The following is a 27,026-nucleotide window of genomic DNA, read 5'->3' on the forward strand; positions in this document are numbered from 1 at the left end:
GATCTTCATCAACAAGGAAGCTGGAAGAGGCAAACAAAGGCATGGAGATGAACATGCACTGCTCAATTCCCTGATGGAAAAGCCTCGAGTGGAATTTTGTTTCCAGGTCACTTGTAAATGAGGACAGAATCCGATGCAGAGACATTCCTGCCAGGCTGCACAGTCCTTGGGATCTGCACAGTCTAAAGGAGAAGGAGACGCCTGTGGGAAAGGAGAGGCCTTAGATGGCAAGCAGGTGAAAAATGCAGTTTAGCAACAGCCCAGATCAATGTGGAACCACAACACTTGCCCCCATCTGGTTCAGCATCTGAACTCAGCAGTTTCACCATTCCCTCCAGAACAAGGCAACACAACTTCCAGAGTTATCCAGGGCAGGAGGCCGTGCAGCACTTAGGACAAAAGTGGTCAAGTGTTTGGAAAACCTTGCAGCAAGTCCCTTCAGAAACAGGCAAGGCCATTGCAAAATGGGCAAATGAGGCATTTCTGGAAACAAGAACCTGGTCTTCCTGGCATCTGCAGCAATGGAAAAGAGTTGGGAAGGAGAAGCCAAGGGAAATAATGTCTGCCAGGGTCTATCAGCACTTATTGTAAGACCCAGAAAACTGGGTCAGCTTGAAGGAAAAACCAAACCAAAGCAACAAAAGCACACGGAGGGAGTGAACTGACAGGCTGTTGTTTTGGGAAGCTACGGCCGGGTGAGGCTTTTTCAAAACAGGCTACAGACTGCGGATGCCAGGAGAGATTAACTCAGGGCCTGTGCACAGGATAAGAGCTGAAGCACTCACCTGTCCAAAAAGCTGACAATGTTGGGGTTCTTCTTGTCCTTCAGGACCAGGATCTCATTCACAGCTCGTTCCCTATTCTGCCCTCTGAGACTCATTTTCTTTATGGCCACCTGAAAGGACATTGCAGCCCTTGAACTGGAGGAGTCTGGGGCAGGAGGCCGCAGCAAACACGGAGCGAGTCTTTGTGGAGCGACGGAGCCGGGCTGTGCCAAACTGCCTTGGGATGGGACACCCGGGCTCAGCAAGTGACATTCCCACAGCCCATTTCTCTGCTCGCTGCGGGGCCGCTTACAGGACACAGGGCCAGAGACATTTGGCCTTGGAAGCTCTGCAGAAATGGGCCCTCAGCTCTCAGCCTCAAAGCTCTCACAGCATTCTCTGCACCTGCAGTCTTCTCAAACCATCTTAGTTTACCACCACTCTCATTATCATTCAAACACATTTTGCAAGCAGGAAGTAATTCTGCTTCTGTGAAAACAGAGCAAAACAGCCGGGAACCCTTTAGCAATCCTGGGGGATTTGGTCATGATTTCAAACGCAACTGCTCTGTTTGGGATTGCACAACAGAGCAAACACGCACAAACATTGCTCAGATGATCCCTGTCACGGGCTGTCACTGACACCAGACCCAAACACAGCTGCAGGGTTTAGGAGAGAGCTTTGCTCTGCACATCCATCTTCTCATTCCTCTCCCTCTCTCTGGGAACAGCTGCAGTAGGACTAAAACCCCAAACTGATCCCAAGCAGGATCACTCCTTCATTAGGTCTTGAGGTATCATTTGAAGATGAAACGCAGGATGGAAAAACTGCTAAACGGTGTTCCTGTCCGAGGCTGGGATGAAGATAAATTAGGCCTCAGCCTCCACCAGCTGATGCACTGATGTTTTCAGATATGAAGACCAAGCCAGCGTGTCCTGCTCTGACAGACACCACTGCCCTCCTTGCATTCCTTTGGGCACTTCAGAAGGCTCAAGTCTGTCCCAGCCGTGCTCTGCAGGCTGACACTGCTGTGCCCTCAGTGGAACAGCCTGTGCAGGAAAGCTCTGCTGGCCCCCCAAAGCTGCAGCCACAGCTCCCAGCAGAGGGGAAAGCCCTCGAGAGCTGCCCGACGCGCTGGGCGTGGTGACACTGACCTCTCCTCCAGTGGCCCTGTCGAGTCCTTTATAAACGGTTCCGAAAGCCCTGGAGACAGAACAGCAGAGAAGAAGCAGCGCTTTAGGCCCTGGGAGTGAAAGCCAGCCCAGACAGGAGATCTCTGCTGCCTGCAGCGTTTACAAAACACCTGGGTGCATCGACCCTTCAAACAGCAGCGCAGCAGCCACCAGCCCTGTGCCTCGCAAGGTGTGCGAGGGAAAACTGAGGCCCAGCATGAAGGAAAAGGGCTGGAGCAAATCCCAAATGTCCACACTGAATTACTTTAGTCCAAAACCTAGGGTGGGAGCGGGTATCTAAAGAACTGGAAAAGAATGTATTTCATCCTTTTCCATTTCCTGCCTACGAGCTGCAGGATCCACAAGGGCCCTGCCAGCAGGCAGCTGATGCATTTTCCCCTCCAGTGCAGCACCTCTGTGTCTGTTACTGAATGTACAGGGTTTACTACCTGTGCTGAAAAGAGCACTTATTACTTCATCTCTGGTTTCTGTTTCTAAACCATTATGTTAATAATCCTGACCAGTGGATATTTTTGGAAGCAAACTATTTGAAAGGAATCTTCTTGAGAACTGTTTTCTGACAGGCACCAGATGGTGAGCTGCTCTTTCAGGCAACCAAATTCCAGGGACAGAAGATCTTCCAGGTCCTGCTCCTTGCTGCAGCAGGACACTGCCAGCCTCAGGGGCCTCTGACGGTGCCTTCTGACCACAGTTACCAATTCTGATCAGGACTGAGAGACAGCAGGATCGTGGCCCAGTGTCTGAAGCTGTTTGCAGCTTGCCTGGCTTCTCACTTGATCCTGCACCAGCAAATACCTGGCCCCTGCTTGTGCAGAAGTAACTGCCGTGCACTTACCCTTGGCCAACCTGCTCCAGTTCCAGGTATTTCTCGGCAGGCTCCCCCACGCTCACGGTGCTCCCTGAAAGAAACCACATGGAAGACGCTCAGTCCCAGATGGAGACCCCGCCTTGCAGCAGGGCCAAAATGCAGCCCCACTCCCTGGGGCCGGGAGCCCCTTGCTCTCAGCTGGGCAAGGACAATAAATGACTCTGTGACATTCAGCTGCACAGCAAGCCTGGGTGCAGCTGATGCTGAGACACACACGCAGCACCCTGCTCTGGCACACAGCAGCACAGCAGACGTACTCAGCTGCATCAGGCACCACTCCTCTCTGCCCTCTGGCTGCAGGGCTGTGCTGCTGTCAGAATGTTCAGCCCAGGATCCTGCAGCAGAGGGAGGTTCAGTGTCGTCTTCCCAACCAGAGGGAGGTTCCCCATCCTCTTCCCAAAATTCAGCAGGTTCCTGGTCTTCTTTCCAAGCCATGGGACGTTTCCCGTCCTCTTCCCATGCTGGGAGAATTGCAGCCTCCTCTTCCCACATCCCAGGATGTCCTCTGTCCTCGTCCCACGCTGGGAGATGTCCGTCGTCCTTGTCCCATGCCGCTGGAGCCTCGCTGTCCTCGTCCCACACCGGGTGATGTCCACCATCCTCGCCCCACACCACAGGAGCTTCACTGTTGTATTCCCAAACCGTGGGATGTTTGCCCTCATCTCCCAGGACAGAGGGAGGTTCACTGTGGTCTCCCGGGACGGAGGGAAGTTCACCATCATCCCCCAGAACAGGGGGAAGTTCACTGCTGTCTTCCTCCTCTTTGGCCTCCTCTTTGGAAGCACAGGGAGCCAGAGGAGGAGCTGATGCTGCTTTTGTGCCCTGTGGACAGATGGTAGCGTGAGGGACAGGAAGTTCTATCTCAGTTATCGCCTTATTTATCCTCAGCTACACATCCAGCTGCACTAAGCAGAAATGGGATTCGGAGCTGTTCAAACTAGGAATGGGCTAAAGTCGACATTGCCACTTATTGCTGGGCATTCCATATTCCACCGTGGCTAAAGCCAGCAAGCAATCTTCTGCCTGCAAAACCAGACCTGCAGCTCTTCAAAAGCTCTTCAGCAGAGAAGGAGAAAAGTGCCAGGGATCCCTTTGCTGCTGCTGCTGCTGCTGCAAAGACACTGGCAGGAACTTTCCTTCAGCCTCCCAGGCTGGCACTCGACTGCCACACGCCAAGCTCACAAGTCTCTGCACAATTCCGACCACCAAAGGTTCCTTTCCCACTCACCGAAGGAGGAGCTGCTCGGGATCCACGCGTGAGGTGCCCTGCAACGGGACAGGCAACACGAACCAGATGCTGTTAGGAAAAACCTGCCCGTGGTGGGAACTCCCACGGAGCAAGGACACCCCGAGAGAGCATTTTGCTTCCACAACATCCCTCCAGGAGCCACAGTCCCTTCGCACAGCAAGCAAGAGAACAGCACAGAATCCTGGGCTGTGTCAGCTCTTGGCTGCAGCAGCCAACGCAGGGAGTTCCAGGCTCCGCTGGCACAGACTCTGCGCTTGAGGGAACAGAACCCCCCCGGCTCCATTGCAAATGCTGTGCACGCCCCGCTGGCTGCAGACACCCCCTTTTTCAGCTGCAGCTGCTGGCAGGAGCTCTCCCAAACCAACGGTGTCTTAATGGCAATTTGGTTACAAAGGCAGCTCAGTTCCAGTGGGAGAACAGAAAGCACACAGCAAGCCCGAAGGCACCGACGCTGCACCCAGGGAAAACCTCGACTTACGTGCCAAGTGGGCTAAAAAATACCCCGAATAAGCCACAGAGTACAGAGTGCAAACTGCAGCAACCGCTTGCTGGATCATTTTGGCCGTGCTGCACACGTCGCAGACTGTACCCCTGCAAGCACAGAAGGACACCCGGCAGGGGCTGGGCTGGCTGCTGAGAATGCCTCGGGCAGGAGGATCCTCCGGCAACCAGCGGGCGCCCAGAGCCGCTCTGGACACTGAGGGCTCCGTGCCCACAGCAACGGGAACACGGCGAGGACGCGGCAGCGTTCCCGTGACATCACAGCAGCAGCTCCCGCAAGAACCGCCTGGAAGGTTCTCCTCTGTCACAAAGGAGCACAAAGGATCCTCCCGGGGCACAGCCTGTTGCTCAAAGGATCCAAGAGGAACCCAGAAAATGCAGCAGACAAGGACAGCCATAGCCAAGCCTGAACAGTGAGGAGGAACGAGGACAGGACCAAACCAAAGGAATCACGACCTTTAGTCACTGATGCTGCTGACTAAAACCAGCAAGGATTGTTCCGTCTGGGATCCCTGTTCTAGTTCTAGAAACAAGCAAAGTTCTCCATTCTAAATATACAGAAAGCAGGAACTGGGGAGGAGGCAGGATGAGGAAGGAGGAGAACAGCAGGAGGTGGAGGAGAGGAAAAGGAGGAGCAGGAGGAGGAGGAGCAGGAAGAGGAATAGAAGGAGAAGCAGGAGGTTCCAGTGCCCGCTGTGTCCGCAGCACTCCCGGCCCCGGGAGCGTCCCCCCCACGGCATCCTGCAGCTGGCTGGGGAGGGGGAGCTCGTCCCGAATCTATCAGGGGGTCCCTGAGAGGGTTTTATTACTGGGGAGTGTTTGGAGCTGGCAGATTCCAGAGCCGAGACCCAAATATCTTTTAGTGTCCTGGGAGGGTTTTTTTGTCTATGTTTGGATCTTTCAGGACCCCAAAGCTGAGCCCCTTGGGGGGATCATGTCCCCTTACATCAGCCAATACACACAGAGGAGAGGCCCTTCCGCTGCCCTGAGTGTGGGAAGGGTTTCAAGCACAGCTCAACACCAAGGGAGGCACCGCTAAGGGAAGCCCTGCGAGTGCCCCGAGTGCGGGAAGAGCTTCGTGCGCTGCTCCAGCTCCATCCCCCGTGGGAGGATCGGCGTTGGATGATCCCCAGTGACCCCCGTGGGGCAGAGCCCTGGTGACCCCCGTTCCCGGTGATCCCCGCTGGGTGGGGGGAAGGTGTTGGAGAGATTTCTTTGCCTTCTCCTTGTGCTGCTGGGATTTGGTTGGTAATAAATTCCCTCCCTGTGCCCAGGCTGGGTCTGTTGGATCTGGAAGCTTCCTCCATGTCTGGCAGAGCCAATCCCTGGTGGCTCCAAAGTTGGAGGTGCCGGATGCAGAGATGCCCCCACAGCCCCTGGGAAGGAGGGAGGAGGGGGAGGGTGTTTTTAAGGGTCTTCTTTTCCTTCTCATTCTCCTGATGTTATTTTTTCGGTGTCATCAATTTAATTAATATCTCTAATTAGAGCCTGTTGTGCCTGTTCCGGTGTTTGCTGAGGGATCTCTCCCAGTCCTTATCCCCAGCCAGGAACCCTCGGTTCCATTTTCTCTCCCCTGTGTGGCTGCGGGGGGCAGGGACAGAGTGGCTTTGGTGGGTGCCTGGCACCGGGCCAGCGTCACCCCAGGCCATGGGCACCCCTGAGATCCCGCGTCCCTGGGGACACATTTCTGGGCACAACTGAGCTCCCACCTGCCCCGCACCCCGAGGTTCCCCCTCCCAAAAAATTCCACCGCGGGGCTGCAGCATCCCTAAAGCCCCATAGCCAATCAAAATCGTGGCCAGCGCTGGCCATGGGGCGAGTGGTGGCAGCTGGGGCCGTACTGGTGGCACTGGTGGTGCTGGGAGCCCCCCCGGCTGCGGGCGTGGAGCTCTCAGGTGAGCCGGGGGTGGCGTGACGTGATGGGAAAGGGGGGGAGAAGGGGAAAAAGGGGTGATGGGACCCCTAAAATGAGTGAGAGCTGGAGGGGACCCTCAAAGGAAGAGCAGGAGGGGGCTGAAGAGTGGGGGAGAAACGGGTGGGAGGGGCTGGGAAAGTGGGGAAAAGTGGAGGATGGGACCCAAAAATGGAGCGGGAGTGGGCTGGGGATTGGGGGATGGTGGGGGAAAAGGGTGGAAAGGGTGAAAAGGGGGGAATGGGAGTCCAAAACTCCTCTGGGGAGCGGCTGGAAATGGCGGGAGAGGGGATGTGAAATAGGGAGAATGGTGGAAAAGAGGAAGTCAGAGCACGGGCAGGAGGGTCCCGTGGCGGCCGTGGGGCACAGGGGGTGCGGAGCGGGGATCCGGGGTGGCTCCCGGAGCTCTGGGCGTGCTGGGGGCTGCAGGGGGGCACCCCCTGAGCTGTGTCCCGCACACACAGGGGTGTTCCAGGGGATGATGAAGTCAGAGTGTCGCTTCATTAAGGGCACCGAGCGGGTGAGGTTGGTGCAGAGGAGCATCTGACAGCGGGAGCAGCAACTGCACTCGCCAGCGATGTGGGGCTGTTTGTGGGGGACAGCCCGTGTGGGGAGAAACAGGCGCAGTGCTGGAACAGCCATCCAGCCAGACTGGGGTACAAACGGGCTCTGGCGGACAGGCTCTGCCGGCACCACCGCGACATCGTTGCCCCGTTGCTCGCGGCCCGCAGAGGTGCAGAACGTCGGGCAGAGCGAGTCCCCTCGGGCCCTGCCCTGGGGATGAGCCTGGAGCCCCTCAGCCCCCCTGGTGCCCATCCCCGGGGCCTCTTGTCCTTCCAGGTTCCCCTGAGGTGTCCCAGTCCATCCCAGTCTCTCCCAGTCTCTCCCAGTCCATCCCAGTCTCTCCCAGTCCATCCCAGTCTCTCCCAGTGCCCCCGCGCGTGTCCATCGCAGCCCTGCGTGGCGCTGACGCCCCTCAGCCAATCAGAGCGCGTCTCTCTGATGACTCATCAGTTGCCAGGCAGACCCGCAGCGCCGAGTGCCCCGTGCTGGACTCGGCCTCCCAGTGCCGCGCGCTCCATTCCCAGTCGCTCCCAGTGCCCTCCCAGTGCCTCCCCAGTGCCCTCAATCCACTCCCCTCTCACGAGGGCAGCTCACTTCTCTCAGAACACTCCAAGCCGAAGCTGCCTACGCTTCTAGGCCGATCTCTTGAGTATCCTTCTACTCTCATACTTTCTTTGCCCTTACACGTTTCCTAAGTGTTACTTTTATGCTTTTAATATTACTGGAGATGGTAACCAAAAGGGCTCCAAACCCCCTTCACACAGCAACCAAACTGTTCTGAAATAAACCCCACAGAGATATATTTATGAACACAGATCTTTCACTGTTGTTTCACTCTAATCTGCCCCAGGGGAGCCATGAACCAGACCCTGGGTCACCCTCGCCTTCAGGGGCGGGGCGGAACAGGAGCCGGACACGGGGGAAGCTTCTGGAAGCTGCTGACGGAAGCCACCCCTGGAGGCCCCCTATTTCCAAAGCCTGGCCATGCAAACCCAGGACACTGGATCCAAACATGGATCACTCAGGAGGCACCAGGGCTCTGCCTGTCGTGGTTTGACGCAGCTGAGCATGAAGCACACAAAATCTGTTATTTTTCATAAGGGGAAAATAAGAAAATATTGAGGGAAACTAGAGAGCTGCAAGGCAAAACAGGTTCAAACTTAAACAGTTGCTGTACAAAGAAAAATTTTATTACCAACAGAATTAAAAGTAAAAAGAAATAACAAGAAATTCAAGCAAACTTCCCCTCTCTTCCAGCACTTCCCTCCTTTTACCCAACTCGCAGAAAGGATAACATTACATGGGATTTTAGTCAGTGTTGCAGTTCTTGAAAAGTCTATTTGTTATGCTTAAGGAAAAAAGGGTTTTCTTCTGCATCACGTGGTTCCCAAAGTGCCACCAACAGCAGACCCGCCCGGAAAGAAACAATCTGCTGTGGTGTAAAACATCTCTGCCCTGAAAAATCTCCCAGTTCCTTCACACTGCCAGACAGGGGCCATCACATGGGGTTATTAATCTTTTTAAGGATGAATTACTTTCGCCTGAACACAAAGGGTTTTTTTTTTGTGACAGGAGGTCTCTAAAAGCCTCTCAATACTTCTATATAGCCTGGCATAGGCACTTTTCATAAGTTTCATGGGCCACAGGTGAACTTTCCATCCCTCCATGTACTCCAAATGGATCAAAGAGACAAACAGTCTGTGATATTACAGTTTCTTACCACGGCCTGCAGGAAGTTTTTTAAGCTGCGCGCGAGAATCGCGGCACCGCCCTCTTTTCTCCCGTCGCCATTTCCAGCTCCGTCCCACAGGACTCACTTTCTCTTCTCTCTGGCTCCGAAGCCGCCACGTTGAAGAGTGTTCTTGTTCGGGCTCTACGGTGGAGAAAGCCTGGCTCCCTTTGTGCTGCTGGCTGCGTGGTGTCCTCTTCAGTTCAGCGCGGAGTGTGCTGGCTGCAGACAGGAGGCTCCGCCGGCTCCCGCTGGCTCCGCCGGCCCCGCGTGGAGAGGAGAGGGACCCGCCGGTGCCAGGGAGCCGCGCCGGATGGGTTTAGCTGTGTGGCACTCCATGGCTGGCTTTAGCTGCCTGCGGCTCTGGGACAGTTCCCCCCCAGCAGTGACACAGGGTCTGTGCTGCGGCGTTGGGAAAGGAGGGGGTGCAGGGGCCCTGACCCGGCGGGGCCCGGAGGCTCCAAGGCCCCCTTCCATCTTCCAACAGGCAGGCTGGAACAAAAGGAATTCCCCCGTTTCCGTATGGTCTAAAGATGTAAATTGTGAGAAGCATCATTGGTCTAAAAGACTGTCCATCAACTCAGGGTCAACCCACTACACCAGCCCTGCTGGAAGTGGGCAAGGGCACCAGAAACCCCAAGGCCCAGCCAGTGCTGCTTCTGGAGGTGCTGGGAGCGGCCAGGGAGGCAGCGCCAAACTGAGGGATATGAAGGTCTCTTCCGGCCTGGATGAATCCGGGACTTGGGGATCGCCCCAGGCCAGGTGCAGCACCCGGCACTTGGCCTTGTGAGGCCTCGTAAGGTTCTCGTTGTGCCACTTCTCAGGCTTGCCCAGGTCCCTGTGCACGGCCAAATCCGGCCATGGTGCCCCTGCCACGCTCAGCTGCCCGTCCCCTGCAAACGTGCTGAGGGGGAGCTCGAGCCCCTGCCTGTGTCATCGGGGACGCCACTAAAGAGCCCCAGGGCCAAGGCAGAGCCCTGAGGGACACCCCTCGTCCCCAGCCTGCAGCTGCACATGGAGCCAATGCCCCCAAGTCCCTGGCTGCGGCCATCTGGCCAATGGCTCATGCCCTGAGTAGCCCACCCGCCAAAGCCAGGGCTCTGCAGTGTGGGGATTGGGCTGTTGAGTGGGACCGTGGCCAAAGCCTCACAGAGGCCAGGGGCTACAAGTGCCCAAGTCCAGGGCCTGCTCAGTGCAGGCTCGGCTGCTGAAGGGGCGCCGGGTACAGCCCTTTGTGACACAGGTGCGTGATGTCAGGGCCCTTGGCCATGCGGAACATGGGGGTGCCCAGAGACCCTTGTGACATCACAGAGCCCTGGCCGAGGGTATCTAAGGGGCACAGAACCTTGGAGTGCCCAGTCCGGTGAGAGCCACTCTAGCAGAAGGAAGCAGCTCCCGCCATCCTTCTGTGCTACAGGACCTCAGAGATGGAAGAGGACAAGGCAAACCCCAACTCCTCCCAGCCAGCCACCCCTGTGCCCAGTGGGCTGCAAGACCAGACCCTCAGCTGGCACTTGGTGGGGGCAGAGAGTGCCTCAGTCAGGCCCCAGAGAGACACTGAAGAGGAGCAGGGGCCCTTTGTCATCAAGGAGGCGGAGAGGAAACCTGGCATGGATGAGGAGCCTTGCCAGGGGAGAGACACTCGGCCCCAAGAGCTTCGCCTGTGGGAAGAGGCGACAGGCCGTGAGTTGTCCCAGTGGGTACCAGCAGTGCCAGTGCAGGACGTGTCCCTGTGCGGAGTGTGGAGTCACCAAGGGCTGAACCCGTGGAAGATGGGTGTGAGCGTGCAGTGGGGAGATGGGGCACAGCAAATGCTCTACCAGTGGGAACAGAGAGTGAAAGTCCAGGAGCTGCCCCAAGGGGAAGAAGAGGGGAATGACCCAAAGCTGTCCCAGCAGGGCGAAGGAAGGGTGAGGGGCCAGGAGGCAGACAGGGGGTCACTCCTGGCAGAGAAAGGGAGCGAGGAGCAGACCTCAGCTGGAGACAATGAAGACTGCCAATACCACACCCAGCTTGAGCTGTCCCAAGAGTGCCAAGGTGCGGCAAAGCCAGAGCTGTCCCAAGGAGAGGTCAGCAGCTCCCAAGACCCCTCTGACGGGGATGACGGCATCGAGCCAGAGCCGTGCCACGCAGAGCTCAATGAGTGGGAAGAGTACATCTACCGAGAGGTTTCCATAGAGGAAGATGGCAGCGACAGAGACCTCACACGGAGCACCTGGCAATACACGTGCATCTTCAGCTTCGGGGTCCCGCCCTCGCTGCCGAAGGCCGCCGCCTGGGACGGACTCGGCGTCCTCGAGCTGCGCGAAGAAGGCGGGCGCCGAAGCCTGGCAGCTCTTGCGGCAGACGGGCTCCCGGCGCCCGTCCCTCGGGAGGCCTGGGCCGAGCGCCGGGCACGGCAGCCGCTCTGTGCCTCGCTTTTTGCCCTGCGAGGCCGAGCCGCCACGGGACCCGCAGCTTGTCCTGTGCTGGCCTGGCAGGAGCCGGGGCCTGCCCCGCGCAGCCCCCGCGGCCCCTCGGCTGCCCAGCCGGCTGCCCCCAGCAAGCGGCCCGGCCGCCTCAGGCGGGCGCTGCGGGCGCTGCGGGCGCTGTTCCGCTGCCGCTGCCTGGCGCCGCGGACGCGGGAGTAGCGCCCGCCCGGCCCGGGGCGGCCTCGGCCTGGACGGGCCCCGCAGCCTCAGCTGCCCCGGCTGCTTTGGGCCGTGCCGGGGGCGTCTCCCCGGTGCCCAAAGTCACCGGCGTGGCCGGCCCCAAGCAGCGCCCGTGGAGCGCGCTCGGTGCCGGCGCGCTCGGCGGGGAAGCCCAGAGAGTCACCAAGAGACCCTGCCGGGCACCCGCTGCCACTGGCACCCTGGCAGAGCCAGCGTCGCCCCGAAACCGCGTCCCCGAGGGCCACATCTGCACAGCTCCTGAACACTGCAGAGACAAGGACTCCACCACCGCCCTGGAAAACTTCTTCCAGTGCCTCACGCCTCTGCCAAGGAAAAACTGCTTCAGATATTGAATCTGAACCTCCCCTGGTGGCACCAAAGGCAACGGACATGGCTGCAGGACATTGACTCAACAAATGCAAGTTGACTTTAAGAAATAGTAATGGGTTAAAAAAAAAAAAAACCAAACAAAAATTAAGAAAAACTCCTCATACAGGAAAAAAGAATAGGAATAGGAATATTGTGATGACGAAGAAATAGCAGTAGTAAATAGGAGGAAGAAGAAAAAGGAATAGAATATTAATAAAAATAGTAAGTTGAATAAGAATAATAAGAGCATAGGAAGAAGAAGAAGAAGAGGAAGAAGAAATAGTAGTAAGCAATAAGAATATGAAAAAGAACAGAATAAGCATAACAAGTGAATAAGATTAATTAGAATAAGAAGAATATGATAAAGAAGAAGAAATAGTAGTAGTAAATAAGAAGAAAAATTAAAATAGTAATAAGAAGAATAAGAGTAAGACAAAGAAGAAGAAGCAAGAGTAGTAGAACTAATTAAAAAGAAGGAAAAGAAGAAGACTTAGATGAAGAAGATGAAATAGGAAATAGTAATAAGAAGAATATCAAATTAAAATACACATCCACACATCCTCTAAAATCCCATCCCTCCCATTCGTTGTTCAATAAAATGCATGTCCAATAAAATCCGTTTGTTGCCCTCATATGGTCTCACTTGCACCTTCCCTGGGGCACAGGTGTCTCTCCCTCTTGGCATCCTAACCCATGGGCAGGGTCCCTTCCAGCCACAAGCATGCCGGGATTCTGTCCGGGACTCCCTTCCCTTCTTCCCTCTGCTTCCAGCTGGAGAATGTGCAGCAAAGCAGCCTTTGCTGTCTACTCTGGGAGCCCTCCCAGCTACTGGACCTTGTCCCCTGGCCCTGCACAGCTCCCTTGGGAGGCACGGCAGGACCAGCAGCCTGGGAGCCTCGGGAATGCCCCTCTGGGATCCATGGCACACACTGCAATTCCAGTTCCCAGCGAGGAAAAGATGTTCCTGCCCTTGAAGGCAAAGCTCTGAAGGGGCTGAAACCCAAGTGGAGCAAGATCTTACAGTGACATTTCACTTCCAGCCTCCACAACTTCATCCAGGGCTGCTTTAGCCCCTGGATTGGGGAAAAAAAACATCAGGGGAGGGTCTATGGCTGGGAGCTGCACTGGGCAAAGGGAAACACTGGGAGGGAAAAAGAGCAGGCAAAGGAAGGCAGGAGAGAAAGGAGGAGCTGGCAAAGAGCATCACTCCGTATCTCTGAGGGAAGGGGAAGCCTTTTGTTGTATGGAAACCAACAAAAACTCGGAGTATCTCTGCCAGGCCACTGAAGGCCTCTCCTGCCCCACTCTCCCCAAGCAAAGTGCCCCTCCTTGCCCATCCTCGCAGCACTGTCCTCATGCCCTTCTGCTCGTTGTGGATGGTGGGGCAGAGGGTTTGTTCCAGGGCATCCTGCAAGCACCAGGCAGGACAGTTCCACCAGGATGGGAACCCAGCTCAGGGCTGAGGGACTCAGAAAATCTAAACACCAACACAACACCAACAGGGCACATTTGTCATTTTTGCTACAAAAGGCAGCACTGAAAATGATGGGTAATGAGAGCCTCCTAATCACCCCAATCCCTTCTCCATTTTAAACTTCCTCTGAAATAACCAGAACAGCTCTTCAAATTCCTTCATCTTTGTCAGTCCCAGATCTTTTGAGAGCAGACTGGGGAAGAGAGCACAACATTAGCATGTTGGTAATCAGACATGGCTTGTTGTCCATTTCTCCTTACTCAATTACAGTGGTAGATATTGGGAATAACCAGCTGTCCTGAGGAATTTTTCCTGCAGCAAGTTATTTTCCTATCATGTCCATCTGTAATTTTATTACTTTATTACTTATTAAATGACTTACTACTTATTAAAGCACCAATATAAATACAGTACAGCAACTTGCAATTACTCCCCCTTATATTTATAAACCTCAAAGTCTTCCAGGTCTTAACAACAGGAAAAACCCTGTGTCACCCTTTTGCAGAAGAACATATTTAGGTTTGGACACATCCTCGGCAGGACTAAGTAGGAAAACAGCTGAAGCTCCAGCAGATCCTTAATAAACTTTTGCCTGCTGGGTATCGGGAATAAAACTGTGTTATTTCAGTGTCTTGATTTTTTATGAATCTAGTTATTATCTATTAATTATTTTTCTCTTTTTGACTTTTCAAAAGCTGATGTTGCACAAAAAAGTGAGCTCTGGAGACCTGAAGCAAGCTGGGCACTTAGGGCTGAACTGCTGCATCTGCTTCACAGAGAATTTTTATTTGACCCCAGGAATGCTGGTTGCTCAGTCAGACTAAACAGCTTTGATTCATTTCAGTGTGGGAGGATTGGGGTGTGCAGCTCCAGGCCAGGCTGGCAGGGTTGAACAGGAATTCCCAGACAGCCTTGGAGTCCTGGCCCCCTCAGCATTCCCTGCTCCACCCGGCCCCAGCCTGCCAGGAATCAGGCTCAGCAGCAAAAGCACAAATTCTGAATATCTCAGGAGTGCTGTACAAGACACAATGATCACAGGCTGCGATCCCAAAGCCCCATCTCAGGTTCTCATCTGGGCTAAATGCTGTATTTTGGGTTAGGAACAGGTTGCCTGACCCGGCCCCAGCTCTCTTTGATAGTTATCAGCACCCGGCTGCTCTCGGGCTCCGCGGGAGCGCAGAGCCGCAGATAAACCCTGCACCGAGCTGTTCGCCCAGAGACAAAACTTATTTTCTTCTGCACACCGAAGTTCCTTTCATGCCACCTGGCTTAGATGAGCTGCTCAGGTTTGGCCTGCTTGGATTTGAACAGCTGCTCCCCCAAGATGAAGGGACAAGGCCAGGAACAGTTAATAACTTTCTTCACTGGAAACACTGTTGAATCATTCCTTTCCCTCCCCACAGACTGCGTAAAGCCTCCTCAGTGTTTGAGTCTAACCAACCTTTCAACTGGAAATAGCAGCCCTCGGTGGGATTTTCCTGTCCTGGCACCAGTTTCTCTCACAAGTGTCCACCTGGCTTCTAGCCAGAGGTAAAAACGGCATTTCTTAAAGCCAAATTTTGACATAGGGGAAGATCTGGGTGGAAAACTCAAAACAACCAAAATTAGTGTAGGCTTATACCTACAGAGGAGACCAGGGCCATCTCTTTTCCCTAATTCACATTATTTCCTATCCTGCCTTTAACACTCATTCTCTGTACCACAAGAACTGTTCTCTGTTGGCTTTTATAGCTGCAACTGTTCTGGCTGTCTTTGCAGCTCTCCAAAGCCTTCAGTCTCAGACAGGACACCTGATTTCTGAAATTCCACCCCTGGACTCATACACACTCCTGCCCCAGCACCCCAGCCCTTCTCCACAGAGCTGCTTCCCACGGGTCGCCCCAGCCTGTGCTGCTGCCTGGGGTTGTTCCTCCCCAGGTGCAGGATGTGCCTTTGCCTCTGTGGGATTTCCAAAGGTTCCTCTCTGCCCATCTCTCCCACCTGTCCAGGTCCCTCTGAGGCTGCACAGCCCTCAGGGGATCAGCCACTCCTCCAAACGTTTTATCACCAGTGAACTCCCTGAGGAGGCATCAACCCCACGGGCTCTGCCTGTCCTGCTCCAGCTCCCTGCTCCCACCTCCCATCACCTCTCCATTCCAGTTGCTCTGTCTTTTCTTATGGAGCAAGAAAATAAGAAAAAATCCAGGTGGATTAACACCAAATTATGCTGGCATTTTACAGAGAGCATGAAAGACAACGACACAGACAATTTTCTAAAGCAAAAGCACTGCTGCAGTCACAACAACACCTATCAAGGAAAAATCTGTTCCCTACAGTAAGGAATCAATTTTAATACAAAGTCCCATCAGCTCAAGGTGGTACCAATTAATCAAAATAATTCACTTGCAGATTCTTTACAGTCACTGTTTTATAAAGGGTAATTCTTTTCTTACTTGCTATTCCAGTGTTGGCACAAAGGAGGTTTAAGCTGACTTTCATCCAATCTTAAACAACAAATCATAGCTGTAGTTTAAAATAGTTGGGATTGTTTATTCCTCTTGGTTCTAGGTGCCAATTCAAATACTGAAAAAATGATCAAAAACCAGCACTACTGCCAAAATGAACAGCTCAGAAATGCCAAAGTCACGATGCACAGTACAGAGCAATACTAAAATCTCTGGGGTTTAACACAGTATGAGGAGCACACAATTAGCAAAGTCCAAGTATGTCCTGGATTCACATGCCCACACACACCCCAGGTGTGCACCCTTATAAAATTAAATACTCACTCACTGTGAACAGTCCTGGGTGTTCTTACGAAGATGGTGAGTTGCTAATTGAATTTGAAGCACAACAGATGCTTAGTGCTCCAACCAAATGCTGCTTTTCCTATATCTATTAAGTGTATGTATTTGTGTGGATATGTACACACACTCTTCAGCTACCAAAGTAACTAAAAAATATCAGCCAAAGGCTTTCTGCTTCCCCAAACTGAAGAACTCAAGCCATGAGCTAAAAACCTCAGCAATTCCAAAGAGGAAACACTGCAGTGATGCCACAGTAAACACCAGTTCTGATTAAAACACCTGAATTTATAATGAATGCTTTTTTAAAAGTTGAAAAATATTTTTGGGCATGGCTTCTGCACAAAAATCCTCTTCCACAAGAATCTGCCAACTACTACAGAGCTCCTCAGGGTTTAAAGTGTTACTCCAGGTTGTGCCTGGGCCAGCAGGGCAGGGCTCGGAGCTCTGCAGTAAATTCCTGCCATCAGGCAGCTGGGAGATAAGGGCTGGGAAAAGAAAAAAGAACACAAACACAACAAACCCCAGAGCCCCACTGGCCACATCTCCTGAGAGTCAGAGACCTTGTAAAATGTCACCTTTGTCTTCCCATGCCAAACTACTGACGGGAGGTTCAGAACAAGGCACAGGGATGTGGAAAGAAGAATTTAACAAACCTCAACCACTAAACTTGTCTCGCACTTTGTTTTTCAAGCATTTTGCAGTTCTGCTCTCAGAAAGCCATGAAAGTTTCATGAAACTTCCATGGAGTTTAAATCAAAGATTTAAGCTGTAATTTTTAGCCCTCTCCCTGAACACTGACTGGTACCTGCACTTATGTGCACACACTAAAATAGATCATTTCTGTCAAACTCTGCTCCACAACACCAGGAACGGGAACAAAGCACATCCACGTGCATTTGGCAATGACAGAATGCACAGACCCGCCTGGGGATTCCACTGGCAGCCCTTACGCTCTGCAAAAACCCTTCTGCCCTTTTCAGGCTTCAGTTTTAACACTGAGCAAAAGAAACTGTCGCAGATACGGCAAAGGCCATCTCCTGCAATTTCTGTTTGGCAGAAGTTTGTGCAGGTCCTTCATCCTGGTGCAGGGGAGGCTGCTGCTGAGTAATCTTCCTCCTGAAGCCCTTGAGTGACAGGAATTCCATTTCGGATCACAGCTATTCACAGCCACCAAATCAGCTGCCACAGACCTGGCAAGGTATTAGGGCAGGACACAGCCAAGTTTTACACAAAAGGCATTAAAATCTCACAACAGAAGAAGCCCCAGATGGACAAGGAGACAGGTTTGCTTTATGGCATTTGCAAAGAAAATTCAGATTTAAGCACTGTAAAGTCAGCTTTAAAATCACAAGGCTTCAACAGATGCTCATTTAATGAAATAACAGCAAACGGAACCCCTTTCGCATCTTCAAGTGTCTGTTTGATCATAACACAGGTTCATCCTCACCATCATCCCCCCACATGACCACAGACATACTGCAGCTCCCTGGAAATGGCATCGAATCACTTCCTCCGCAATTCCCGTTAATTTCCCGCAGCACAGCCCCGGCTGGGCACGAGGAAGCTGTGGCTGCTGCTTTGTTTCCTGAACTTCAAGTGAACCCAGCTCTGCCCACAGCTACAGGTGCTGTTGATCACTCAATTACAGAATCATGCACTGGGCTGGGGGGACCTTAAAGCCCATCCAGTGCCACCCCTGCCCTGGGCAGGGACACCTCCCACTACCCCAGGCTGCTCCCAGCCCCACCCAGCCTGGCCGTGGACACTGCCAGGGATCCGGGGGCAGCCCCAGCTTCTCTGGACAAAGCATAAGGAAAGTGCTTGTGCTCCTCCACAGACCTGAGTCAGCCACAGTGGCAATAAAACCCTGGGCTTAAGGATGTACTTAAAAACATCAGAGATGGTTCCTGTGCTTTTATAGGTAAAAGAGATCAAATGTTACATGGAAACAGTCAGGACTTCAATGCGCTCAGAAAGGCCCTTCATGAATATCAGGCAAGAGGACAGAAATTAGAAAACACCTTCAGCCAAGTAAAACTGGCTTCATTTACTGAAACTACAGTAACCACCTGCTTTTTGTTGCCTCTGTGCTCTTACAATACTGTCCAGAATTACCATGTTCAGAGAAAGTGACCACAGAGGGGGGGAAAGGATTATTTACATCAGCTCTACAGCCCTCCTTTTACTTCGATGCTCTATTTAAATATTCTGGCTGTTTCAAGGGCTTGGTAAAACTGGCTTTTGTAGACTGAACACAGAAAACAAACAGCAGAAAAATGCAGCATTTCCCCCCTCAGCCAGAACACAGCGAGAGCGCAGTGGTTAAGCAAAGGCAGAGTAAGCTGATTACCAAGTACACAGCTGCTCCTACCTGGCAGAAAGCAAAGGGAAAAAAAAACCTATGAGTCATCAAATGTATGGGAACCTAGAATGCAGAGAATATTTCTCTGCCTGTTTTGAAAGGTTTTACCCCTCTGGACAGTACTGGCTTTGACCTTTGTCCATGGGAAAATTTGCCTAGCCTCTGGGAAGAATTTGAATCTGCTATGGTGTGAATTAGGTGACAGAATACTGCGTGATATTAGCACAGGGTGAAAAATTTAGTTTTTAGATCTATTTGCATAGTAAATAGATAGAAGTAGAAAACCACAAAATGCAGAATAAGTTGTAGTTAAAAGCTTCTTTCTCCTTCTTCACTAACTCCATATTTTGCAGCAATAGTGGTTTGGGATGATTGGATACAGAATTCCGCAGTTCCTGTCTACGTGACTTAGGAACTTAGAAACTTAGGACATGGGTAAAAAAGTGAAAATATCTTGTGTTTTAAGCTTTCATGGGGTAATTTACCTGTAAAAAGGCTGTGAAATCTTGATAAGTTGTTTTCTTGCTGCATTGTCTGCTCTGTGCTATGTCTAAGCCATGCCAGGGGCTTGTACTCCTTAGATAACAATTAATAAACACGTACCAGGAGGCTGAGAAGCATGAAGTCACATTCGCCTTGTTTTTTCTCCTAGAAAAAATCTGAACGTCTCCCTCATCAGGGAAGAACACAATTAATGATGAGGACAGTGTTAGAGCACCACCAGGGGCACAACAGAGCCAGCCTGGGCACAGGGAGGGAATTTATTACCAACCCAATCCCAGCAGCACAAGGAGAAGGCAAAGAAATCTCTCCAACACCTTCCCCCCACCCAGCGCGGATCACCCGGAACGGGGGTCACCAGGGCTCTGCCCCACGGGGGTCACTGGGGATCATCCAACGCCGATCCTCCCATGGGGGATGGAGCTGGAGCAGCGCACGAAGCTCTTCCCGCACTCGGGGCACTCGCAGGGCTTCCCTTAGCGGTGCCTCCGTTGGTGTTGGATCAAGTTTGAGCTGCTGGAGAAGCTCTTCCCACACTGGGGACACTCATAGGGCCTCTCCCTGGTGTGGATGCACCGGTGGAGGGTGAGGGTGTAGTTGCGTTTGAAGCCCTTCCCGCAGTCGGGGCAGCGGAAGGGCCTCTCATCCGTGTGAATGTGCTGATGTTCGAGGAGACTGGAGCTGGTCTGAAACCTCTTTCCACACTCGGAACACTCATACGGCCTCTCCCCGGTGTGAGTGCGCTGGTGGATGATGAGGTGGGAGTTTTGATTGAAGCCCTTCCTGCAGTCGGGGCAGCGGAAGGGTCTCTCATCCGTGTGAATGGGCTCATGTCTGAGGAGATCGGAGCTCCTCCGAAACCTCTTCCCACACTCAGAACACTCATAGGGCCTCTCCCCGGTGTGGATGCGCTGGTGTGCCCTCAGGGTGGAGCTCCACCCGAAGCTCTCCCCACACTGGGGACACTCATAGGGCCTCTCCCCAGTGTGGATGTGCTGGTGCCTGATGAGGGTGAAGTTGCATTTGAAGCCCTTCCCGCAGTCAGGGCAGCGGAAGGGCCTCTCATCCGTGTGAATGCGCTGATGTCTGAGGAGATCGGAGCTGGTCTGAAACCTCTTCCCACACTCCCCACACTCATAGGGCCGTTCCCCAGAGTGGATCATCTGGTGTACCCTCAGATGGGAGTTGTAGCTGAAGCCCTTCCCACATTCCAAGCAGTTCTGGGGCTTCTCCCCGCCCTGAGGCTTCTCCCCCACCTCCAAGCTACCCCGCGATCTCAGGCTACCTTCCCGGCACAGGGGGGCTCTTTCCTCCTTGGATCTCTCTGGGCTGCGTTTGCAGCCCCTCCTCGTGCGGCATCTCCGGGGCTTTTCCTCCTCCTCCATCCGGCCACACCTTGGGAATGACAAATCCTGGTTTGGGGGGAAAAACAAGGGGTGAGCGCCATGGGCTGGGGGCTCCTCCTGCCCTGGTCCATCGCCGGGCATCTTGTGTCTGTAAAAACAGCCAAAACACCAAGATTCAGACCAAAAGTCCCACAAACATCAAGACATAGACACAAAACACCCAAAACATCAAGATTCAGACAAAACCTCCTCAAAAATACAAACACATTCAGCCCCCACAAAAAAACCAAAGCACCAACATGGAAACCAAGAAACCTCAGAAACACCAAGATTCACCCACGGGAAAATAGTGGATCCCCCTCCCTGCTCACCTGCTGGATGGGGGGGGACAACGCTCCTGGGGCTGGGGGGAGGCTGCAGATACAGCGAGTGCTGGAACCTTGCGGTGCCTCCGCTTCCTGATCCTCCTCCTCCTGTGTCCCTACTCTTCCTCACACTCCTCTTCCTCACACTACTCCTTCTCCTGCAGAATCCCACCTGCTGCTCCCACGGCCATCGTTTCACCATTCTGGTCTCCAGCCCTGCTCCTCCAGCCTTTCTCCTGCTCCCCCCAGGCCCAGCACCCAGCCCTGCCTCGCTCTGCCCCCCAGAGCTCTCGGATCGCACAGCACGAGCAGCGATGCAGCTGCGGCAGCTCGGGCTGGGGCAGCGCTGGGCTCTCGGCCGCTCCTGCCCGCACTCGGCCCCCGCCGCAGCCACTTCTGCCAGCACAGCACGGCCCGGCCCGGCCTTGGCGCTCCCCCCCTCCCACCTCCCCAAATTCCCCTGGCGGGGGGCGCCAAGGCCGGGCCACACGTGGGCTCCAGCTGGGGAGCGCCGGGCGCTGCGGCTCTGCCTGGCAACTGCTGAGTCACCAGCGCCGCGCCTTCTGATTGGCTGAGCGCTGCCTGAGGGCCGCGCCTGCACCAAGGGGGGACACCCTGCTCCAGGGGGGATGGCCCGAAAACCGGGCACCCCCAGCGAACCAACAACACCAACGCCTCCTTACAAACACATGCTCTGAATCTGCTCGGACACAGCCACACGCACTTGCACACAAGCAAGTGACAGCACAAACCAGCAGCTCCACAAAATGGCACTGACTGACACACACTGCTGCTCAGCCAAGCTCCTGCTCAATTCCTCAACTTCCAGAACAACAACAAAGCCTGAACAGAACCATGGACATCGTTTCCTAATCAAAAGGGGACAATGCTGAGGCAGTTTGCACATTCTCCCAGAGCTAATTAAGGACATGGACACCCAGCACGGGTAAAAAGGGAAGTCGAGAAGGGGTCTCAGCAACAGGGGACGGATGGTGTTGGTGTGCTGGGAAGGGATTGGTTGAAGGGAGTGTGCAGGAATATGGTTAAGGCAAACGGCAGCAGAGGAATCTATGTGATAAGAAAGGAAAAGGAAGATGAAAAAGAGGAAGAGAAAAAAGTGAGGACTGGGATGCTTTTCAGCACCATCTTATCCTCAACATTTGCCAGCTGATCCAGATCTTCCGTATCCCTGGTTTCCAGAACTGGGAAACAAAGAAGCTCAGGATAAGGGTGTTTCTCTGTGGTGGGGAGCAGCAGGACAGGGCTGGCCCGGGGCTGTGGGGCAGCCGGGGCTCAGCGCCGGGCACTGCCTGACCCCAACACCCCCCGGGCAGGACCGGCAGTGGCCCCCGGCCCGCAGGAGGCTGCGGGATGTGGAAGGATCAGGATTTTCTTTCATTGATCTTGTTTGGGTCACTGGAGAAACGAATGATTTTGCAGAAAGCTCAGCAGCTGTCAGAGGATGAGCACCCACAGGCACTGAGGGGGCTGCAGGAGAGGCACAAGAAGCCCCTGCAGCACTTGGCCAGAAAGGCTCAGCAGGGCAATGCAAGAAGGGATGAGCAAAAGGCCAAGGTGAAGGCAAAGGCCATGGCAGAGTTTCTACAGCCCCCCAGGGATGAACCGCAGGGCCCAAGGGGGCCCCAGCACCCAGGGGACGGCGGCGGCCACAAGCACCTGGCACAGGCATTGCCCTCCTCGGCACGGCAGAGCCCACCCAAACAGCCCCTGGCAAGGAATCAGGGGTCCATCTGCAGGCCAGAAGGACACTGCAAGCACAGACAGCAGCACCCTCAGCACCAGCAAGTCCACCCCACATGGACATGGATTGTCAGGGCTGGCAGAGCTCCCAGCAGACCAGGGACCCACCGCACCAGAGCCCTTGAGAACATTCAGGGCGCGTCTGGATCGAGACGAGGCCGCTCCTGATGGACACAGGGGCCTCTCGATCCACTCCGAATCTGACACCTAAGGGGGGAAATTGTCAAGAAGTTCCTTGATTATTCAGGGAATAAGTGGGAAAGATGAGCAGGGGTGTTTTATTCAACCACTATCAGTAGATGTGGGGGATGGGTTTGAAACGCATCAATTTCTGTTTGTTCCTAATTGTGATTATAATTTACTGGGAAGGCATTTGGTGGCTGAAGTGGGAATGCAAATTCATATTGTCAAAGGAGATACAGAGGCTAATGCTGCTGGACCTTTGTGTCAGATGTCTGCGAAGGCCTCTGCTGAAGGGAACCCAGAAGTGTGGGCAGCCCCAGGGAAATAGGGAAAATCAGATATGGAGCCTCTCCAAATTCCTCTGAAGCATCCAGGACAAGTGGTATCTAAAAGCAATACCCTGTTCCAAGGGAGGCAAGGAAGGGGTTACAGCCTCTTACTGAGTCCCTGCTAAAGGCAGCGCTTCTGGAGCCAGGCATCTCTGCCTACAACTCTCCTCTCCTGCCAGGCAAGAAACCCCATCATGGACACCAGAAGGAAAGCACAATTTTCAAGGCTTCAAAAGCAGATTAACTGAGCCTCCTGCCCTGGTCCTCCCACACAGGGAAAAACCATTTGAATTGCATGTGGATGTTAAACAGGGCCATGCCAAAGGAATTCCTGGGCTCAAATGTTTCACCCAGTGGCCAGAGAGTGGCCTCATTGTCTGCAGAATTGTGCAGCCCCGGCTTTAATGGGAACTGAGGTCTGAAAACTGACAGCAGCAGAATCTCTCATTGTTCAAGCCTGGCATCAAGGTAAAGCTTTGTTAACCAAAGGAGCCTCTAAATGGATGAGCAGCGCTGGGTTCTTACAGAATGAAACTTGTTGGATGGAACAGGAGGATTCAGAGTTGAGGACAGGGGAAGGGTTGAACCCAGCCTCCTGTTTGAACGGCCCTGGACACGGGGCTGGCAAGAAACCCATGGCTGCAGTCAAGTGACAGAGCTCCAGACCCGGCCTAGCAGAGATTGACCAGACATTCCCTGGCCTGAGAGAGAAAAGGTGTTTAGGGATGGGGCTTCAAAGGCAGCAGAAGGGAAAAGAGTGACAAGACACGCTGCTCTTAAGGAAAGGGAAGGAGACAAAGCGCAGCTCAGCGCCCGCATGCTCAGCTCAAAGGGCCCAGCTGGGGGTGCCTGGAAGAGCCTGGCACTGAAATGCCCTGAGCAGGAAGGCTTCAATATCTTCTGCTAACAGCATGGCAGCTCACAGTGGGGCAGAAGCATTTCCGACTGCTTCAGCAATCCCTGCCTCAGTTCTTAAGGCATGTTTGGAACAAACAATTCCAAGATATGGGATTGTGGAAGCAATAGCCTCAGACAGGGGAACTCATTTTACAGGAAAGATCCTTCAGGCCGTTCTGGCTGCTTTAGGAACACAGTGGGACCTCCAAACGCCCTGGCACCCCCAGAGTTCGGGTCGGGTGGAAAGAATGAATGGGGAAATAAAGAAACACCTTCTGAAGCTGCTGAGAGAAACCAAGATGCCACGGGTACGGCTGCTGCCATTGGCTTTGGCAAGAAGAAGAGCCAGACCCAGGGCAGATATTCAATTATCTCCCCTGGAACTGATGTTTCAATTCCTCACCCTGCTCATTCTCGACTTAGTGGGGGTGGAGATAAGGGATGTCTGTTTCAAGCAGTCTGTGGCCAGAATCCTGTCTCTTGTGAAATCTCTTCCACAGGAAGCTCGGTTGGCAGAGACCCTGCCTTGGGACTTTGCTGCCCACAACATCCAACCAGGACATCGGGTCCTGCCTGAGGAGTGCAAAGAAGCACCACTGGTGGCCAAGGGCGTGGCCCATTCCAAGTGTCCCCGAGCACAGAAACAGCCGCCAGCACAGCTGAACACGGGGGGACCCCTCAGCCTCGCCTCAAGCTCTCGGAAGCCCCGCGGATTTGCACTCCCCGGCTGCAGGAGGAGCAGGCCAGGCCGCCACTGCCCCTGCACAGAAGGGGCCGCAGCAGCAGCCAGGGCTCCACAGCGGGGCAAGCCCCGGGGGCTGCCCACAGATCCTCTGCTGAAATTGTCTGGCTGGGCACCTCCTCTGGCATCTCCAGGCACTGGGGGCCAATCCTCGCTGGCACCGGGCGAGCTCCAGAGCTTTCTGTGCCTGCACTCGCCACAGCTGCTGCGGGAGACAGCGGGAGAACTCCACTCTGGCTCTCAGTTACACTCACACTCTGGGCTGGGCGGGATTCGATTGCTGGAAAATAGACCAAGTTCAGAAGTGTTTTAAAAGTTTATTTCTCTACTCAGGCTTGGTTTGCCTCTGTCTTGGCGAAAGGAATTTTAAAGTGTTTCTTAAGGGATGTTACACCACTCAACAGAGATGAGCTTAACATCTCAACAGACTGGGAATAGCCCAAAAGATACCCAAAAAGATAACGCCCATCAACAGAACATCAACGCCCATCAGCAAACATCAAGGAACAGCTACCCCAGACACTGCCCCCGGCACAGCTGGAGACCCCTGCGCTGGAAAAGGCTCCGAAGGAAATCAAGGAGTGTGGACCTAATGAACATCAGAGGCCAAGCAATCCGGGGCCAACAGGAAACCAAATACTAAGAACTACCCAACTTGGAACCAATGAACATTAAACCTACGGATTTCGATGGGTTTAGACTGCATCAAGTTGAGGAAAATTCGAGTAAAACTCGTGTGCCATGGGATGATTTTCTCTGCACACCCGGGCTCTGTGTGGATGAAATGATTTCTGTTGCACATCCTGGCCACAATAAATAATGCCTTGATCCTCTAACACTAAAAAGGTCGTTGGAGAGTTTTTGGTCATCCTGCAGTTTCTGTGACAAGATTACACCATTAGAATGTTTTTTCTTAATAGTCCTACTTTGATATTGTCAGTTGGGTTTGGGCTAAAGGTGTGAGAGTCAATTTTTAGTCCGAGGAGAAGTAGCAAAAATCTTTATTGCTTTGAGGCATTTTTGTGTATGTGTGTGCATGGCTGTTAGTGATGGCAGAATTTTGGAATGGGTTTTTCGATGTTCACCTGTAGGCTGCATTTTGCAAAACTGGAAGAGCATTAAAACTGACCCTTTTCCTCATAAACAGTTAAAAAACATGAAAAAAAAAAAAAAGGAAAAAAAGCGCCGCTTTTGGGGGCCACTTGTGAGTCACCTGATGGCTGCCCTGGAGGAAAAGTTTCCTTCCAAGCAGCCAGCAGAGGAGCTTTAGAAATGCAAATTATCTCTGCTGCGGGAAGTGTGCACAATGTCCCAGGCTCTCCTTGCCTGCCACAGGAATTGGGCTGATTCCCTCTGCCCCTCACCCCAAGCTCTGCCTCCCTGCACAGACGGAATTTGCATCGCTAAAGGCAGAGCACGCACTGAGCATCTCTGACTCTGCCACAGAAATCCCTGAAGCTGCAAAGGAAAACAGCAAAGGGAGAATGTTGGGAGAACTTCACTCAAAAAAGCGGGGGGGAATCATCCCTCTCCCCACTCCAACATCTGCTGGCACTGTCTGGGTTATACAGGGTGCGTTTGACCACTGGGCTGCTTTTCCTGCCACAAGGTCAGCGAAATCACTTGGGAATCCAAGGATGTGATGATTTAATCAGAGAAAAGAGGTCAATTGATGCATCCCTGGCATTTTTGGGAGGGCCCAAAAATGGGGAAAAGATGAACGGCCACCAGAACAAATCCTACAACACCATGGAGCAGCCCCTGGGAACCCGAACAAATTCATACCAGGTGCCAGAGAACCCACAGATCATTTCAATGCATCATTAGATTACAAGCTGTCCTCCAAATCATAACCAAGCACACAGCTCCAGCTCCTGACCTTCTCAGCCACCAATCCACTCCCATGAGCAACGCCACATTTCACCCTGGGATGGCATCAAATCCTCTTTCAGCAGAAGGACCAGGAGGTTGTGAAAAATTAAAGGACTTAAAGTGCTCTTGGCAAAGAGATGGCAAAGGAAAAGTGGTGAAACAGAGAACAAAGGAAACAAAGACTTAACAGAGCCATGAATATCGGATGTTATACAAAGTGGGGGTGCACATTAAGGGGCACATGCAGCAGGCGCATCGGGAAGTCTGTACCTTCCAAGGACCTCAGCCAAGGGGGAAAGGGACACGGAGATGCGGCCGGGAAATCGGCATAAAAAGGAGGCTGCGTCCTCCAACACTTGCACAGACCCCACGGGAAATGCCCCGTGGCCTCTCCCTTGGTCCAGGAATAAAGTTCCTTTTACAGAACTCCTCCGGCTCCTCTGGGGACACAAACCTCTGGCCACGGGAACTTTCCCGCACGCTCCCGCCGACGGGGCAGCCACCTCTGTCCTACCCACAGCAGCCGGGACGAGCCAGCGCTGCTCCGGCACCGGCTCCTGCCGAGGCAGCAGCGGCAAGGAGAGCGCGGGCAGCCGCTCCCGCAGCGC

General features: G+C 53.5%; 1 protein-coding gene and 1 pseudogene across 1 annotated transcript in view; one reads left to right on the forward strand and one right to left on the reverse strand.

Moving 5' to 3' along the window:
* The window catches only part of LOC138101863 (zinc finger protein 850-like), a 67,980-nt pseudogene extending 47,772 nt beyond the window's left edge, over positions 1-20,208 (reverse strand).
* LOC138101927 (uncharacterized) overlaps positions 1-27,026 on the forward strand; it is a 958,962-nt gene that overhangs the window by 704,802 nt on the left and 227,134 nt on the right.

This window comes from Aphelocoma coerulescens, unplaced genomic scaffold (assembly GCF_041296385.1).
Source record: "Aphelocoma coerulescens isolate FSJ_1873_10779 unplaced genomic scaffold, UR_Acoe_1.0 HiC_scaffold_56, whole genome shotgun sequence".
Classification (NCBI taxonomy): Eukaryota; Metazoa; Chordata; class Aves; order Passeriformes; family Corvidae; genus Aphelocoma; species Aphelocoma coerulescens.